Source organism: Montipora capricornis, chromosome 7 (assembly GCF_036669925.1).
Source record: "Montipora capricornis isolate CH-2021 chromosome 7, ASM3666992v2, whole genome shotgun sequence".
Classification (NCBI taxonomy): Eukaryota; Metazoa; Cnidaria; class Anthozoa; order Scleractinia; family Acroporidae; genus Montipora; species Montipora capricornis.
In genome coordinates this window covers 38,509,982-38,529,981 of record NC_090889.1, presented here as the reverse complement: position 1 = coordinate 38,529,981, position 20,000 = coordinate 38,509,982, and the positions used below count along the sequence as shown (strand labels likewise).

General features: G+C 39.6%; 2 long non-coding RNA genes across 2 annotated transcripts in view; both read left to right on the top strand.

The window, feature by feature from the left end:
• Positions 1-1,636: 1,636 nt before the first annotated feature.
• Positions 1,637-4,193, top strand: LOC138057145 (uncharacterized). The gene is made up of 2 exons (XR_011133604.1): positions 1,637-2,432; positions 3,167-4,193. It is a non-coding gene; the product is annotated as an uncharacterized lncRNA (long non-coding RNA).
• A 2,064-nt stretch (positions 4,194-6,257) lies between these two features.
• The window catches only part of LOC138057144 (uncharacterized), a 16,063-nt gene continuing 2,320 nt past the window's right edge, over positions 6,258-20,000 (top strand). Inside the window, exons 1-4 of the long non-coding RNA XR_011133603.1 lie at positions 6,258-8,560; positions 9,352-9,425; positions 16,349-16,451; positions 17,505-20,000. The exon at positions 17,505-20,000 is cut by the window's right edge and continues 2,320 nt beyond it. This is a non-coding gene — a long non-coding RNA (uncharacterized lncRNA). The remainder of the gene's footprint in view (positions 8,561-9,351; positions 9,426-16,348; positions 16,452-17,504) is intronic.

Here is a 20,000-nt window from a genome sequence, read left to right as displayed (position 1 = left end):
ACTGGTTCATTCATCCATTTAAAGGTGTTTATTTATTTTCTCCTAAAGATCCAATCCACAATCCGTTTAGTTTTAGTAGGATTTACGGGTAAGCCTGAGATCTGCTCAAAATCGTTTAGCAACCTGAAAAGAGTTTGCGCTGAGCTAATATCCGAGAGGACTGCTGTTGTGTCGTCAGCATATTGGAACAATTTAGTTTCGTTCCTGTCAATAGTAATACCTTTTATCATTGAGTTTTGTCGAATTGAAATTGCCAAGGTTTCAGCAGCTATAGCAAAGAGGTGTGGAGAAAGTGGATCTCCTTGTCTAACTCCTCGCTCGAGTGTGAAAAAATCAGAGATAACACCATTGTAATTACACAGCTTTGTATATTTTTGTAAAAAGTGAAAACCCATCGAATGAGACTGAAGCCAAAGTTAAAAGATTCTAGACATCTTCGAAGGAAATTCCATTTCAGACTATCAAAGACCTTCTGAAAATCAATAAAGATTAATAAGCCAGAAATATTTTCCTCGACTGTGAAGTCTATTATATCGAAAATAGATCGTACTGTTTCACCAATATAGCGGTCTTTCATAAATCCAGTTTGATTATGATGAGTAATGCTGGGTAGAACGTTTTTTATTCTAGTGGCTATAGTTTTAGACATAATTTTTGCATCTACCTTTACGAGAGAAATTGGTCACCAATTCTCTAAGAGGGAGCGATCTTTTCCTTTCTTGTCAATAAGCGTAATAATGCCTGTTTTTGAGAGGGGGACATCTCACCTTTCTCGAAGCATTCATTTACGCATTAAATAAAAGGCTCGCATCCTACCGTTTTTCCCGCTGGGACTAGCCACGTCGCCGCAGAATCCCACCCAGCTAACTTCGACATGTACCTCTGGGTTGTCCTGAGGCTGTCCAGCGGACAGCTTCCCACCGACGAGGGCTCAGCAGTGGCCTTTGCTGACTTGTGCGACCGCCAGCGCTACTGCGAGCAGTACGTGGCAATGGTGGAGGAACGCTTACCGGCCGCCCGGGACAGGAAGAGCCAACAGGAGAGGCGGACACTGTTCGAAAAGACGCGCATGTTCTACGAGGCCGGCGAGTCGCTGGGTGAGAAGATGGGAACCGGCAACGTGACGGCTCTGTCCGCGCCTTCGTGGAGCGACCTCAGCATTCACTTTGTGCACGGCTTTCCCCTTCGGCTGGTGGCGGAGCCGCACGGTGGAATGGTGCCAGGCAACGTAGTGGTGGTGGCGAGAATCAGCAACCAGGCCATCCGTAGTCTGTCGACGGGAGACAAGGCCAGCTTCATCTCCAAGGGGATGTTCAGAGCTCTGGGTCTCACCACCTCCGAATTGATGCTAGCGCGTAGCAGTGTCCTCAATATGCCGGCAAGAGTGAAAAGCCGGCGCGACTAGTAGGCGTCATGCCTCGCTACGGAGTGGACTTCCTGACCTTCGAGGCCCTGTCCAGAGAGCAGCTGCACACTCTGGCCGACACCACCAACACCCACTGGAGAGAGCTCTTTGACCGGCCGGAAGATCCGCAGGCCGACACAAGTTCCAGTAGCGAGAACAACACCGACAGTTCTCCCGAACCCGAACGCCGCGTCGGCCTACCCTGGGAGACCGCCCGAGAGTGCGTGAAGATTCCCTCTAAGCAAGAAAAAAGGCTGAAGTCTCTCCTTGGACGTCAGACTATTCTCATACATGATATACCTTCCTCTAAAGGAACGTCACCATGACGAGTCAAGGCGAGGACATCCGACCAGCCCGAAAACATGTGAATTGTTCAAATGAAATGAAGTGCTGGTTGGCCCATAAACAAGCCAAACGCCGTCATGAATTACCTCAAGCCCGAAAACATACAGACTACTCAATTGAATCGCATCTTCGCCCACTAACTTGCAAACCGAGGAAATGAACTTTAGCCAGAAAACATGTCTTCCGCTATATTCAATTGCAAACAAGGCCAATGACATGCAAAGTGACCAATTGGATTGTACTTTGGCCCAAAAACATCCGATACGTTCAAAAACATTTTTGTCCAGCATCACCCTTCATAGATCAACCTATCGCAAAAGGCGCGACTTTTCCAAGCCAAAAAAGCGACGTTACACTTGTCGGAACGAAAATAGGACGCAACGTGACAATTGCGTGACTGACGTCACAAGAAACCGGTTAGGACCGGCAGAGAGAGCACGCGGAGAGAAAAATGTAAGGAACGAACTTGTGGAGACTTGCGATGTTAATAAATGTGTTGAAAAGTTAACCGGTGTGGAATAGCGTCAAGGAATCATTGCAACACAAGTGGCGACCCCGGCAGGATACTTCAGGAGAAAAGGAGAGTTCTAAAACGAGCGACGAGAGGAATTCAAACACAATCGTTTTTGCAGACCAAATGTCAACATGAGCGAGATCAAAACATTGCAATAGAAGATCGAAGGTAAACTGAAAATGCTTAATTTTTCAGTACAAGATACTGGGAAAATACTCGAAACCGAAGATGTAAAGGCCATCAAGAGACATGGGAACGCTTGAGCATCTATTTTGACAAAACGCATCAGCTTAATCTACGTCGTAATTCAGATATTGCAATTTATCAAACTTGATGACCAGTACGGCCTCCCGCGCACCTTTACTGCAAAACTATTGAGCAAATCCCCGTATGAGGGCTGTACGCATTAGCGCGATCAGGGGCCCAAAAAGCCGTAAGGCCCTGTTAAAAACACGTACGGCCCGCTGTAATGCGAGTTGAAATGATTTTGTCGCGAAACACTACTAAATTCAGGTTTGCTTTTCATAAAGCAATTTTTATACGGGAAGCTCGCCGCTTTCTGTGACAATTACGTCCTCCGAGTCCACCACAAGGAGCTTTAAGTTGGTCACATGATAAAATGCTTATTGACTGAGTTAAGTCCGGGCGGATGGAAAAATATTATGGCTCTCTGTTAGGGCGTACGGACCTCGCAACGCTCGGTGCGTACCCCTTGACCTCGAGCTAAATAGTTTCCCATCCAGCCTTCCAACTCGGTCAATAAGTACATATTAATAAGTAAGAAAATCTCTTCATTTCAATAATTGTGTCATTTAGCCGCCAAAAACGCCATACATACAACTATTTTTAATAATCTGTTTGTCCTTTTCAATCTTTGATATTTCGACAACGGTCTTGTTCAGTGATCGCCTGCCCCAGTGTTGGCAAGCGGTTGAACAAATGGTCCTCCCAAACGAACACAAGAACAAGAAGGCACGTATTAGATGGGCCAAGGCCATTAACAGGCAGAATGAAAACGGTCAGCTGTGGATGCTCAAGAAATCCTGCAGAGTGTGTAGCGAGCACTTTGTCCTTGGAAATGCAACCAAAGATAATCCTGACCCTGAACTGAACTTGGGATCCCGTGACAAGGTTTAAATCTAAGCGAAAGTTGCCTGCAGTAAGGTTGGAGACCCCTCCGAAACGTCCAAACTTCACAAAGAGGTTCGAGGTTTTGTGAAACAAGGGTCCTCAAGTACTACGACAGAAACTAGCGATAATTCAAGCAATGGTATAAGCGAGGTTGTCAAAGCTTGAGACAGGCTGGTTTTTCTTTAGCTACTTTAAGAAATGTCTGGACAAAAAAAAAGCTTTTTTTTCAAATATTTTGTGATTTCATGTGATTTTTGTTTTAATTACCTTTTTAATCTTTTTAATGTAGTCATTATCTTTTTAATACAGTGTTGTAAAGCACCATAGAGCAGTTAGGATATGGCGCTATATAAATCCATTTTTTATTATTTATTATAAAAGCTTGTGAGAAAAGCTGTATGAGACCCGCTCATGTGACACATGAACAAGGTTATTGTTGCGGATGGCCAGGCAGACATGGATGATCCCAATAACTGCATGAAAGGAGCATGTCTGAAGAAAAGGCAAGGAAAGAATGACAAAATTTTGACACTAAAGCGTTCAGTACATGAACTAACCCAAAAGCTTCTCCACTGTCAACACAAACGAGAAGTTAAAGCCAGAAATTAAATATTTAAGTCTGTTTGGTTTAAAAACTGACGAGGTCGTAATTAGAATAGAATAGAATAGAAAGGCTTTATTTTAACACGATAAGTCTTAAAGCTAAAAGCTTGTGGGGTCGTGTATAAAATAAATGAAAGACCTTATAACAATGTAATAATAATTTCAAAAAAAAATTAAACACCACTGACCTTATAAGAACCTGATATATATGCACAATATTCACATTCAAAGGCGTTCAAAGTTAAGTAAAATTGTCATCTCGATGTCGCACAGTTGAGGCGGAAACTACGTTGAATTTAGAACATTTAAACTAATCTTTTGTTTTTAATCGATGCTTCAGTTCCTTCTGCTTAAGCTCATGACGCGAGTCCCAGCTAGAGCAGCGTTTAGTTCTTTTCTGTAGTGAAAAGGAATGTTACGAAAGTCAGGCACTAGAGCGGTCCAGTGAAATCTTCTCGAAAAGCAAGAAATTTCAAGAAGTCCCCTAAAAGATTTCGTCCAGTGCGATGCCTCGCACAAAAGGAGGATCTCTCATCTTGCTGACAATGATTAACTTCGTCTAGGCTCGCTAACAAAAATATGGCTTGGAAGGTTTGGTGTTTCCGTGACAAGTGTTTCAAATGTCTTTACGACATGGCTGAAACGTCTGGCGAAGGAGCTACGATGCATGGTACATAACCCGCCAAAGGGCGATATTATGAGAAATCACCTGTGGCTGAACCGGCATGGCGTAAAACCAGATTTTGGCACTCGAGGACATTTCCTTCCTCTATAGTCTACGTGTGATGAAAAGAGGTTGTTAATATTCGTTTTGTTAGAGAAGGAAATAGCTTGAAGGAACTGTTGGTATTCAAAACACCAATGAAACATTTCAGTTATAAATGCTATAATTCATTTACGGCGATTCCATGAACTCGATCAACCGGTACACAAGCAAACCTTTAGCTTGCGTTGATAGCTAAGAAAGAACGAAAATGTCTTCTATCAATTCTTTACCAAGCTCTGTCAATCAGACTTCTTCTTCACTTGAGTATCAACGGACTTTTTTCTAAGATTCGGTATCTCTCTCACAGCTGAAAGTTATACAACCGACCAGCTTTGTGTTTGGGTGTGATCATGACGTAGAACGAAACAATGTACTAAAGACGGTACATGAAAACGTGAGAGGCTCGCCGAAGAATATCTGTCCGGTGGAAAAAAGTCATCCCGAATTTTGGAAATTTAAAGGCGGAAATAATCAACTTAAATTTGTTAACTATGATCCGTTTATGGAGAGAGCAATCAAACATAACCCCAGTATTTTATTACACTGTGATACAAACGACTGTTTTGGGCCTTTCACCCTTTGAACACTTTCCTACCCTCCAAATACCTTGGACACACATCATTTTCAATTTAAAAAATGTCGGTGCGTTTGTTATGCAGTCATTAGGTTTTTACGTGAAGAATCCTTTTCTTAACTGCTTTTAAATTTACTTAATATAATTGACTGACTGTATTTTCCCTTTCAGAGAACAAACTACACCTCAAGAAGCCGAGCAAACCCTTATTGAAGCTTCCTAAAGAAATTTCTCAAAGCGGTCCCAAAAAATCGGCTGTGCAAAATTCCTTTAGCCAACGCCTGTTTGATCATGGAATAAGAAGCCAGGTGATACGAAACGTAACGATTCATACTGCCTTTATTCGAGGCATGGCTTTAGGGACACTAAACGCTAATTATTACGGCGCCTACATGGTTGAGGATCTTCATTACCTTCACGTTGCGGCTAACGCATTCAACTTTGCCGCTGAATTTATGAGAAAACAAGGGCTTCATAACTTTGAGCAATTTTACAGAAACGAGTCTTCTGTTTGGCGTTCTGACTACTTGGAGCCGTTGCTAAGAGCCTGGCATCTTGAGAATACTAAAAACGTGAGACCTGGCCGTTTCGCCTCAGAGTACATATCTTTCCTGCATAAGGTGAGCACGTCGCCTCGGCATGCTAAATACCTAGCTATCGGATTGCTACCATGCACGATGCTTTGGCGCTGGATGGCTGATGAGCTATTCCCTTCAGTCAAGGTGGACAGCGCTTATTATAGCTGGTTTCAAGAAAACAAGAGCAAGAGTCCGGGCTACAGAGGCAGCCTGGAGAGGTTTGTTGATGAAAACTTCAGTTCAGAGGGGGAATATCAAAACGCCAAACCTTATTTCTGTCAAGCAATGGTGGCTGAGTTGAATTTTTTCAGTGGGGGTGCTCACAGGGTGAAATAAGGCGTTTCCGAAATTCGGAAAAATGACGGAAACACGATACATCAACTTTCCGTTATGTTTCCGCAGGGCGGATACAACGGGAAACTCGATAGAGAAAAACGATCATAATGTTTCGCGTTTCCGCAGCATTTCCGCTGACTGAAACGCGTACGGATGTTTCATTCGTGTTTCCGCAAAACGGATTCGCTCAGAAAATCGAGATTTTTTTCCAAGGGGCTTTTCCTCTTTCGGCAAAATGAAATGGCGCCAGTTCAGCGTACATGTTTACTACTGAATTTGCGCTCTAAACAATACCTGGACAATTGTTTTGCATCATGCAAATACATCAATTTTTCATCAAAAAAAGCCTGGACAACCTCGGAAATTCTCGGGAAAGATAAATATATTTAGTAAAATCCAACTAGTGGTCTATCATCAATGCCGCGTTCTGATTGGTTGAGCTACTAGTAGGCTATTTGTTATAGCCCACTAGTAGCGAAAAGCGCCGGCTTTGAAAACCAAAACAACAACTAAAGTCTAGCTTTAATTAGCGAAAGATGTTTTGTCTCGATATTTTTTTGACCAACTAGTTGGATTTTACTAAAACAATTATTCCTCTCGCCCTCATGGCCTCTGAGTCAATAGCCCATTCGGCCTTCGGCCTCATGGGCTATTGACTCAGAGCGCATTCGGGCTCGAGGAATAATTGTTAAATACATGGTGCATACATACGGCCTGTTTTATAAATATCTTCCGAAAACGAAGGGAACCGAATGAAGGCCACGGATGAAAAACTTCATACAGCATCATACATCTCACTTAATCACGGTATAGTTGGAAGCAAGGAAAGCGCTAAATATTAGGACAACCGATAAGTTTTATTAGTACTTACAGGATTACACCAGCCATGTTTGGAACTCAGTCCAAAACCCCAAAACCTCTTAGGATCCGAAAACCTCTTTGTGGACCTACGAAAATTTAGCTTATCAAACGAGTTGATAAGGGAAAACGCTCTAAAGGTCAACGACGCAGCATCACAGTTTCTTAAGAAACTTAAGCCTTAATTCCTTTCTTAATCAGAGGTTTACTTATTCTAAAAAAGTGATCTTGAACATGTTTCAAGACCAGAAATACGTCCAAGACTCGCAAAATTAAATTCGATTCAGAAATAACCTCACTGAGTTTAAAAATTTTGCTATCAAGCTTGTAAGTGAGAAAAAGCCTTTGAAGCAAGTCCACGTGACGCCTAGGGGTATATGATATGATAAAATTACTCGCATCTTCCTAGTCAATGACCCTCAAATGTAAAGGGTCGCGTATACCGCTCGCGCAACGTTATTTTAAATCACGCGTTAAAACATCAACTCTACTTATGAAGGCTTAAGAATTAACCGAAACATTTGCCAAAACGTCCTAAAAAACCACCCACACGTATATATTACAAGTCAGTTACAAGCATTAACATTTTCAACAAGGTATAATATAGTTATACTTTATAGTGTCTCCTTGATCTTTGTTTTAAAAACCTTTGACATCGGCGACCCAGGGGCAGTTAGTCAAAACCGGACGAAGGAATCACTAGCATTATGAGGACTGGCAAAGGTCCGGCGTCCCGTCCTGGCTGGCTTCCCCAGGGGTTACCGAGAATGAAATCATTTGTAATACTTGCAGCCTGTTACAAGCCTCGCAAATATCTATCCAAGTTTCAACTGAAATGCAAAGATACGGACGGAGTAATACTGGGCCGCAAAAAGATATATCGGAGTCAAATAACGAGGACACACGATTATACATTGTTCTGTCAATGTTCTGATGCTTCCTATTTATGGCAATGAATCGCGAAATGAAAATGATACAATCTTCTCGAAACGCTATGTGAAGAACACCAATATTGCTTCGCTTAAACTGTAACTTCCACATTCACTCTTCGACATGAAGATCAGGTTATCGACCTTTGAAACCTTCTCCCATTTTGTCCTTACCGCGCATGATTGCCTCGTTTTTGAACCGAGGTCAATTATAATTGCGCGCCTTTTGAATCTTGCTATTTCGCTCTTTGGTCGTTCTCTTGAAGTCCTTCGGTTTCGGCAAATGATAAAATGGTTTCACGGGAAGGTTGCCCAAGTACTAGCAATGCTCAAGTACAGCAAAAAAGTGACTCCAAGTTCCATGGAAGCCGTTTTGAAAGAGCTGGCTGAACTGAGGTCCGTTAACCAAAAGCTTAACGATCGTTTGGACGCAATGTGCAAATCAAAAGCGAAGAAGAGTCTCTTCAGCTCCAAACAGCGCTAAACAGCGCTCGTCGACGTCGGTTGATCCAAGTTGTTCCGTAAGTACTGAATTGTAGTTTGCTGCAATCTTATTATTTTCAGTCTCGGTCAAATTAAGTGAACTCCAAAGAGTCCTTCGTTCAAAACTTGTTACTGCATGCGTTGTAATCAATATAATTATGAGTTTTACCAAGAACGTTTATTGTTACATTATGATTATAGTACTGTACCGAGAAAAATCTTACCGAGTAAGAGTTACAGCGATTGTGAAATTAATGTATTTTCATAAGAATTGTGAAGGAATGTATCACCTTAGTGCTTTAGCGGCAAAGTTTATAATGTTAAGGTTTAGAGTTACGTGTGTTCCTTTAAGCCAGTTTGTAGCATTTCTGCGAACAAGTACTTGCATGACTCTTTTTATTCTCCTACGCGTTTCGTGCGACAGAGGCTCACTTCATCAGGGATTTTTTATTCCCTGGCAAGGAAATAGCTCCATACTGAATATTAAGTTCATGCGAAAGGATGTGATAAAAATGATGTTCAATGCAGGAGTAGTGAGCCACCCACCCCGCAAGAGAGCTTGCTCCCAGGCTAATGCAGGAGATGCCACTTAGGAGAAACTAGATTTGCAAAATTTCCTGGGCGGCATTCTCCCATTCCTCCCTCGAGGCTCGTGCCTTTGAAGCTAAAAAACACTCCCTATTTTCCTTCAAAAGTGGTTAGAATCTATGGGACTTGTGCACCTCTCATTCACTTAAAGGTATGGTGGACATTGTCCTGTGTCACTTAAAAAGACTGACATTTCAAGAAAGCCAACCATGGTGATTTTCTTTTTGCGTTTATATAAAAGGACGCTGTCAGAAAGACCTACAGAGAATTGAGGAAACAGAGGGAGGATTTTGCAGGCTTTCTGACAAGTGCCAGGTTGGTAAATAGATGCTCCCTTGTCTATGCTATACAAAATCACAAATACAGTAATCTTTCAGAAATAAACCGTGGTGGGAACCAATGTTCACCATCTTGCAGAAGCCGATGCAAACATGAATACTCATTTGTACCAATTTCTACCTCAACTATGTCACATACAGCTGTCCTGGACTATTGTTAGTGGAATTCTCTGCTGTCCAAAAATTAATGTTCACTAAAATTTAACCAAGTTCGGAACCTACATGTAGGCATCCAAACTTTATCCTCTTTCTTTTTTGGTTTTTCTTTCCCTTTTTTTTCGCCTGACCACTTCCGGATGATAATAATTATTCTTGTATGAGGAGTCAACTGTATTGGAAATTACTGTAATTAAATACGCCTCTCTCTCTCATTGTGGTATATGTAGTCCCAAATTTCTTTGGGTGGGCTGTGCTAAAAGCTGCATAATATATCTCCCAGACAACAAAATAACACTTTCGTCAATGCTGTACAATTTTCAAAGTGAAAATATCTCATGAATTTATTCATTAGGGTCATGCAAATTGTACAAATATAGAGAGTTTCAAAGAGAGTTGTGACTTAACAATTGGCTTTCATTGACAAAAGTCAGGCTGCCCATCTCTGAGTGGGCTGTGCCAAAGCTGTTTATCCATCTTTGAGTGGACAAAATGGCACTTTTGTCAATGATGTCAAAATTTTATTTTAAAAGTATGATTTCATTGAGGTTAGGTTATGCCAATTATATTGTCAACTGAGTTTCCAAGACAGGTTTGACTCAACAATAACTGGCTTTCATTGACAAAAGTCAGGCAACCCATCTTGGAGTGGGCTGTGCCAAAGCTGTTTATCCATCTTTCAGTGGACAAAATGGCACTTTTATCAATGATGTCCAAATTTCATTTTGAACATTATGATTTTGTTGTGGTTAGGTTATAAAAAATGCAAATTATATTGCTCACTGAGTTTCAAAGAGAGTTGTGACTTAACAGTAATTGGCTTTCATTGACAAAAGTCAGGCCGCCCATCTCTGAGTGGGCTGTGCCAAAGCTTTTTATCCATCTTTGAGTGGACAAAATGGCACTTTTGTCAATGATGTCAAAATTTTATTTTAAACGTATGATTTCATTGAGGTTAGGTTATGCCAATTATATTGTCAACTGAGTTTCCAAGAGAGGTTTGACTTAACAATAATTGGCTTTCATTGACAAAAGTCAGGCTACCCATCTTGGAGTGGGCTGTGCCAAAGCTGTTTATCCATCTTTGAGTGGACAAAATGGCACTTTTATCAATGATGTCCAAATTTCATTTTGAACATTATGATTTTGTTGTGGTTAGGTTATAAAAAATGCAAATTATATTGCTCACTAAGTTTCAAAAAGAGTTGTGACTTAACAATAATTGGCTTTCATTGACAAAAGTCAGGCCGCCCATCTCTGAGTGGGCTGTGCCAAAGCTTTTTATCCATCTTTGAGTGGACAAAATGGCACTTTTGTCAATGATGTCAAAATTTTATTTTAAAAGTATGATTTCATTGAGGTTAGGTTATGTCAATTATATTGTCAACTGAGTTCCCAAGAGAGGTTTGACTTAACAATAATTGGCTTTCATTGACAAAAGTCAGGCTGCCCATCTCTGAGTGGGCTGTGCCAAAGCTGTTTATCCATTTTTGAGTGGACAAAATGGCACTTTTGTCAATGATGTCCAAATTTTATTTGGAACGTATGATTCCTTTGAGGTTGGGTTATGCAAATTATATTGCTCACTGAGTTTCAAAAAGAGTTGTGACTTAACAATAATTGGCTTTCATTGACAAAAGTCAGGCTGCCCATCTCTGAGTGGGCTGTGCCAAAGCTGTTTATCCATCTTTGAGTGGACAAAATGGCACTTTTGTCAATGATGTCAAAATTTTATTTTAAAAGTATGATTTCATTGAGGTTACATGTAGGTTATGCCAATTATATTGTCAACTGAGTTTCCAAGACAGGTTTGACTTAACAATAATTGGCTTTCATTGACAAAAGTCAGACTGCCCATCTCTGAGTGGGCTGTGCCAAAGCTGTTTATCCATCTTTGAGTGGACAAAATGGCACTTTTGTCAATGATGTCCAAATTTCATTTGGAACGTATGATTCCTTTGATGTTGGGTTATGCAAATTATATTGCTCACTGAGTTTCAAAGAGAGTTGTGACTTAACAATAATTGGCTTTCATTGACAAAAGTCAGGCTGCCCATCTCTGAGTGGGCTGTGCCAAAGCTTTTTATCCATCTTTGAGTGGACGAAATGGCATTTTTGTCAATGATGTCCAAATTTCATTTTGCACACATGATTTCATTGAGGTTAGGATATGCCAATTATATTGCCAACTGAGTTTCCAAGAGAGGTTTGACTTAACAGTAATTGGCTTTCATTGACAAAAGTCAGGCTGCCCATCTCTGAGTGGGCTGTGCCAAAGCTGTTTATCCATCTTTGAGTGGACAAAATGGCACTTTTGTCAATGATGTCCAAATTTCATTTGGAACGTATGATTCCTTTGAGGTTGGGTTATGCAAATTATATTGCTCACTGAGTTTCAAAGAGAGTTGTGACTTAACAATAATTGGCTTTCATTGACAAAAGTCAGGCTGGCCATCTCTGAGTGGGCTGTGCCAAAGCTTTTTATCCATCTTTGAGTGGACCAAATGGCATTTTTGTCAATGATGTCCAAATTTCATTTTGCATGTATGATTTCATTGAGGGTAGGATATGCCAATTATATTGCCAACTGAGTTTCCAAGAGAGGTTTGACTTAACAGTAATTGGCTTTCATTGACAAAAGTCAGGCTGCCCATCTCTGAGTGGGCTGTGCCAAAGCTGTTTATCCATCTGTGAGTGGACAAAATGGCACTTTTGTCAATGATGTCCAAATTTCATTTGGAACGTATGATTCCTTTGAGGTTGGGTTATGCAAATTATATTGCTCACTGAGTTTCAAAGAGAGTTGTGACTTAACAATAATTGGCTTTCATTGACAAAAGTCAGGCTGCCCATCTCTGAGTGGGCTGTGCCAAAGCTGTTTATCCATCTTTGAGTGGACAAAATGGCACTTTTGTCAATGATGTCCAAATTTTATTTGGAACGTATGATTCCTTTGAGGTTGGGTTATGCAAATTATATTGCTCACTGAGTTTCAAAAAGAGTTGTGACTTAACAATAATTGGCTTTCATTGACAAAAGTCAGGCTGCCCATCTCTGAGTGGGCTGTGCCAAAGCTGTTTATCCATCTTTGAGTGGACAAAATGGCACTTTTGTCAATGATGTCAAAATTTTATCTTAAAAGTATGATTTCATTGAGGTTACATGTAGGTTATGCCAATTATATTGTCAACTGAGTTTCCAAGACAGGTTTGACTTAACAATAATTGGCTTTCATTGACAAAAGTCAGACTGCCCATCTCTGAGTGGGCTTTGCCAAAGCTGTTTATCCATCTTTGAGTGGACAAAATGGCACTTTTGTCAATGACGTCCAAATTTCATTTGGAACGTATGATTCCTTTGATGTTGGGTTATGCAAATTATATTGCTCACTGAGTTTCAAAGAGAGTTGTGACTTAACAATAATTGGCTTTCATTGACAAAAGTCAGGCTGGCCATCTCTGAGTGGGCTGTGCCAAAGCTTTTTATCCATCTTTGAGTGGACGAAATGGCATTTTTGTCAATGATGTCCAAATTTCATTTTGCACATATGATTTCATTGAGGTTAGGATATGCCAATTATATTGCCAACTGAGTTTCCAAGAGAGGTTTGACTTAACAGTAATTGGCTTTCATTGACAAAAGTCAGGCTGCCCATCTCTGAGTGGGCTGTGCCAAAGCTGTTTATCCATCTTTGAGTGGACAAAATGGCACTTTTGTCAATGATGTCCAAATTTCATTTGGAACGTATGATTCCTTTGAGGTTGGGTTATGCAAATTATATTGCTCACTGAGTTTCAAAGAGAGTTGTGACTTAACAATAATTGGCTTTCATTGACAAAAGTCAGGCTGGCCATCTCTGAGTGGGCTGTGCCAAAGCTTTTTATCCATCTTTGAGTGGACCAAATGGCATTTTTGTCAATGATGTCCAAATTTCATTTTGCATGTATGATTTCATTGAGGGTAGGATATGCCAATTATATTGCCAACTGAGTTTCCAAGAGAGGTTTGACTTAACAGTAATTGGCTTTCATTGACAAAAGTCAGGCTGCCCATCTCTGAGTGGGCTGTGCCAAAGCTGTTTATCCATCTGTGAGTGGACAAAATGGCACTTTTGTCAATGATGTCCAAATTTCATTTGGAACGTATGATTCCTTTGAGGTTGGGTTATGCAAATTATATTGCTCACTGAGTTTCAAAGAGAGTTGTGACTTAACAATAATTGGCTTTCATTGACAAAAGTCAGGCTGCCCATCTCTGAGTGGGCTGTGCCAAAGCTGTTTATCCATTTTTGAGTGGACAAAATGGCACTTTTGTCAATGATGTCCAAATTTTATTTGGAACGTATGATTCCTTTGAGGTTGGGTTATGCAAATTATATTGCTCACTGAGTTTCAAAAAGAGTTGTGACTTAACAATAATTGGCTTTCATTGACAAAAGTCAGGCTGCCCATCTCTGAGTGGGCTGTGCCAAAGCTGTTTATCCATCTTTGAGTGGACAAAATGGCACTTTTGTCAATGATGTCAAAATTTTATTTTAAAAGTATGATTTCATTGAGGTTACATGTAGGTTATGCCAATTATATTGTCAACTGAGTTTCCAAGACAGGTTTGACTTAACAATAATTGGCTTTCATTGACAAAAGTCAGACTGCCCATCTCTGAGTGGGCTGTGCCAAAGCTGTTTATCCATCTTTGAGTGGACAAAATGGCACTTTTGTCAATGATGTCCAAATTTCATTTGGAACGTATGATTCCTTTGATGTTGGGTTATGCAAATTATATTGCTCACTGAGTTTCAAAGAGAGTTGTGACTTAACAATAATTGGCTTTCATTGACAAAAGTCAGGCTGCCCATCTCTGAGTGGGCTGTGCCAAAGCTTTTTATCCATCTTTGAGTGGACGAAATGGCATTTTTGTCAATGATGTCCAAATTTCATTTTGCACACATGATTTCATTGAGGTTAGGATATGCCAATTATATTGCCAACTGAGTTTCCAAGAGAGGTTTGACTTAACAGTAATTGGCTTTCATTGACAAAAGTCAGGCTGCCCATCTCTGAGTGGGCTGTGCCAAAGCTGTTTATCCATCTTTGAGTGGACAAAATGGCACTTTTGTCAATGATGTCCAAATTTCATTTGGAACGTATGATTCCTTTGAGGTTGGGTTATGCAAATTATATTGCTCACTGAGTTTCAAAGAGAGTTGTGACTTAACAATAATTGGCTTTCATTGACAAAAGTCAGGCTGGCCATCTCTGAGTGGGCTGTGCCAAAGCTTTTTATCCATCTTTGAGTGGACCAAATGGCATTTTTGTCAATGATGTCCAAATTTCATTTTGCACATATGATTTCATTGAGGTTAGGATATGCCAATTATATTGCCAACTGAGTTTCCAAGAGAGGTTTGACTTAACAGTAATTGGCTTTCATTGACAAAAGTCAGGCTGCCCATCTCTGAGTGGGCTGTGCCAAAGCTGTTTATCCATCTTTGAGTGGACAAAATGGCACTTTTGTCAATGATGTCCAAATTTCATTTGGAACGTATGATTCCTTTGAGGTTGGGTTATGCAAATTATATTGCTCACTGAGTTTCAAAGAGAGTTGTGACTTAACAATAATTGGCTTTCATTGACAAAAGTCAGGCTGGCCATCTCTGAGTGGGCTGTGCCAAAGCTTTTTATCCATCTTTGAGTGGACCAAATGGCATTTTTGTCAATGATGTCCAAATTTCATTTTGCATGTATGATTTCATTGAGGGTAGGATATGCCAATTATATTGCCAACTGAGTTTCCAAGAGAGGTTTGACTTAACAGTAATTGGCTTTCATTGACAAAAGTCAGGCTGCCCATCTCTGAGTGGGCTGTGCCAAAGCTGTTTATCCATCTGTGAGTGGACAAAATGGCACTTTTGTCAATGATGTCCAAATTTCATTTGGAACGTATGATTCCTTTGAGGTTGGGTTATGCAAATTATATTGCTCACTGAGTTTCAAAGAGAGTTGTGACTTAACAATTATAATTGGCTTTCATTGACAAAAGTCAGGCTGCCCATCTCTGAGTGGGCTGTGCCAAAGCTTTTTATCCATCTTTGAGTGGACAAAATGGCATTTTTGTCAATGATGTTCAAATTTCATTTTGCACTTTATGATTTCATTGAGGTTAGGATATGCCAATTATATTGCCAACTGAGTTTCCAAGAGAGGTTTGACTTAACAGTAATTGGCTTTCATTGACAAAAGTCAGGCTGCCCATCTCTGAGTGGGCTGTGCCAAAGCTTTTTATCCATCTTTGAGTGGACAAAGTGGCTGCACTTTTGTCAATGATGTCAAAATTTTATTTTGAAAGCATGATGTTACATTGCTGAGATTATGCAATTTAAGGTTTTATCTGCTACTGAATTTCAAAGAGAGTTGTGACTTTACAAATGGCTTTCATTGACAGAGTTAGAGTAGTGCAAGAGCTGTTAATCCCTCTTTGAGAGTTAAAATAGCAATTTGGTCAATTGTGTTAAAATATCATTAAAATATGATTTCATGACCTTGGTTTAAGATAATGATTCTCTACTTCTAGCAAGCATAATTACATCTTACAAAGCATGTTACACTGTACATGTACTTCATATCCAAATGGTACTTCCAATGATTACACCCTCTAGCTAAGAGATGCCACCTAGGTGGAAATTACCTTACCTGCATGTTCATTTTAATTTTAATCATTTGATTTGCTTTGTCTTAAACCCTTGAGATATGACCATGAAGGGAACAAGAAGATTGAGGAAATTATTGTCAAAGAAATCAGAGGAAATTAATTTTTGGAAAGGAAAAATGGGTCAAGGCAGAGATAAAAGGTACAGTTCATATTAACACATTGCATTTTTGTGCAGTACCTCTCCAGGGTATTGTAAATCCTATGTCAGTCAGGTATAACAAAACAGAAGGCAATAGTCTGTCAAACTGCCCTTGCACATGAATTGCGAGTAAAACCACCTCTTCACACCAATTATTGCTTCCATTCTTTTGGCAATGTAAAAAGGATGTTATTTTCTTATCTTCCCCTTCCCCACTGTTACATCTCTTAGAAGTCATGGTACAAATTGTATCATGGTTCTGTACCTTTTTTTGACAATGGTGTGTGCCATGTACATGTAGAATAATAATTATTGGTGTTGGCAAATCAGTTGATGTAATTTCTATTGATAGCAACAAGGGCAATAATTTTAAATTAAATTATAGTGTGTCTGTGATTGAAATAATGATCATGAGAAGACAAATGGCTTGCACAGATATGTCCAGGTTTGACCCAGGATTGATATGTCCAGGATTGATTAATTAGATGCACACCGATTTCATTAAACCTCATGAAGCATCTCCTTGGTCTTCGCCCCAACTTCAACACCACTCAAGTCTAAGACTACAGACAATTAACATCATAAAGTGTCTCCTATACTCTTATCTTCAAATAAAGATACACAGCAGTAGTTACCCTAACCTTAAAATGACGCTAACCCTAACTTTTATCTTAAAAAGATAGAAAATGCTTATACTTAACGGGAAATTTCGTGTTGGAAGTCAAAATTCGACGTGCATTTCATTAGGGTCAATTCTGGACATAAGTGGATTTGCAATGCATGGCAAAGGTGGTCTTTAATTGCTTTGGTCTTGCATTGGTGACAAAGAGTAAAATAATGGAAATACACTATCCATTTATACAAAATGTACGTAAGTATCTTATAATCAATTTTCCATCGCATGGTAGTGCAACCAATCCCTTCTATGGTATTTTAAGACAGGTTGTTCATGCTACTCTGTTTTTTTTTTTTTTTCTGTTCATGTTGTATACAGTAAGAAAATGACTTTGTTCAAGTGTTTCATCTGATAGTTATCTATTGTTGGGTTTTTAGAAATTGAATTATTGACTAGAAATTGTGCAAAAAGCAGCACTCTCCACACAGGACAAGGACAGAGCAAGAGATTTGCTAAAACTAGACAATGCTGTTGAGTTTATGTCATCAGAGGAGAGTGATGAAGATGGAGGACAAACAAGAGGGACCCTCTGCAAGGGATGTGAAACCGCTACAGTGGGAAAGGAGCAAATTATGCAATATTAAAGCAGTCTTGGATGCCACTTACAAGGCTCGTATGAGCAAGAGGCAGCAAAGAACGGCAGCAAAAGTCACAAGAGTGGCTGGTCAAAATAGGTCAAGCAGACCTCTGCCACAAACCTACCCTTTCTGGGCCGGGCGATTGACCCAGAGTTAAAAGTCTCCTTAGTTATTATTTATTTTCTTTTTTTCATTTCATTGTTCTTTTAACTCTGCAACACACTGTATTTTTTTTCAACTCAAATATCTGCTGGCACATTGAAGCAGAGTAAGGGCAAGGTATGCAACAGTGTTTGTAATGGTTGCTATGCTGCAGCACAGTAACTTTAGCGTGGTTCAAACGTGGTTTAGCGTGATAGCCATAGATGCAAGAAGAATAGGTTTTTCCAGTTTTACAGTTCACTGTGCAGATGTCAACTCAGCAGCATTTTTTCTGTACTTTAGACCATTTCTTATTATTGTAATATTTGGTTTCAATGAATTGACGTCAAGTCTGGCAAGAAGGGGACATTTGCAGGAAGGCATCATTTGACTAGAATTACCACAATTAATTCTGTTTTTCCTAACTTATTCAAGTTTCAAACCCTAATGGGGTTGAAACAACAATAGTGCTTATTACCATGAGGAAAGCAAGGTCAGAATGATTCTGATACCGTGACTCGTATTCAAATATTATGATGTCATCGTGTAAATATCCCTTAAAGGTAAGGGAGCTGAGCCTTTGTTTGATTCATATGTCCAGATGAATATTAATATATGCATTGGTTGGTCAATCATCTTAGTAAAATGATGACTACAGTACTTAGTTATGGGGAAGACCATTGAAGTAGAAATGTATTTCCCATAACTGAGCATCTTGTTAACCAACCAATAGAGGTTGTAAGGCTGCTAAGTTATATCAGTTACAATCACATCAGTGTAAGGCATTATTTTATGTCCATTCTGCACTGTGCTCTCTCAAATGCGTGTAGACATGTCAGTAATCACTTTAAGTATCCTTTGGACAATCGAAACAATTGGATAAAAGAATCGTCTTGCTATTTTTAATGTAAACGATAAGCAAGTCTAAAGGAAAAAGTAAACAAATGATAGGACAGACAAAGGAACTCAAACCTGGATGAAAGTTTGTTGACAAGACTTTCATCGATAAAACTTAAGTAGAGAGTGTGTATTGTAAACAAAATTCGAAAAATCTCGAGCAATATTTGAAATTAATAGGTATGAGTGATTTCTTCATTCTCGAAATTGGACAAGCCGTTAGGTGCGAAAAATAGAACATTTAACTATTGTATGAAATTGCTATTTATTATATTTTGGTAATATCGATTTATATGTACAGAAAATGAAAGATAATAGAGTAAATCATACTGATCATATCAATTTTTAATTCAGATAAGATACTATTGAATCAGAATTTTTAAAGATTTCGGAAGTAAAGTCAAGAAATTTTTACTTCATTATGACTAGAATTTTTACAATTTTATCAAAGTAGTTTATTACATGCTGTTGTCATCATTGATAAAACGCCCTCTTGATAACCTGATAATAAAGCATAACCTTGAATGAACTGAGTGTGCATATGCAGTGGGTCTAATGATGTTTGCCAAGTTTTACCTTGTTTTTACGTAATGTGAGGTTTAGCTACGCGTTATTGTAGAGTTCAATACCGCGCAATCATGACAAGGAAGCCCCTTTCAAAGTTATTGGCTTATAACTCGCTTTCTAGGCCTCTTTCCACTAAATGCTTCTCCAGGGAAAGGCAACCCTCCGATTGAAAATTAAGGTTAAGTTTCCGAACCGCAGAAATTCAGCGGATTATCGTGTGTCCCTTGTATTTACGAGTTACGGAAACATGACGGTTGTTAGTAATTCCGTGGTCACGGAAACCTGGCGGATACACGAGTTTAAGGAATGCGTTTCCGCGAAGCCGCAGTCGCGGAAAAGTAACGTACACACGTGTTTCCCGCTTCGGTTATCTGAATTTCCGTTAGCGGAAATTCAAGATTCCGTAAGGAATCCGTTACAAAAACGGATACGTAAACGCTTGTTTTCACCCTGTGGCTAATGAAAATGGTTACACCCTCCCTACGGAATGCCAAGTCACGGGCTAATCATTTCAATTTGAACTTTGTTCTAAATTCGGGACAAATCAAGGTATCAATAGTGATCAATATACTGAAATTATGAAATTGGTTTATTGCTAGTTGCTTGCATAATCATGATGTAGGCTGATGCATTTAGATTCTTATTTGTCACAAGCAAAGCTTGCTTATTAGATTCTAAGATATAGAAAAG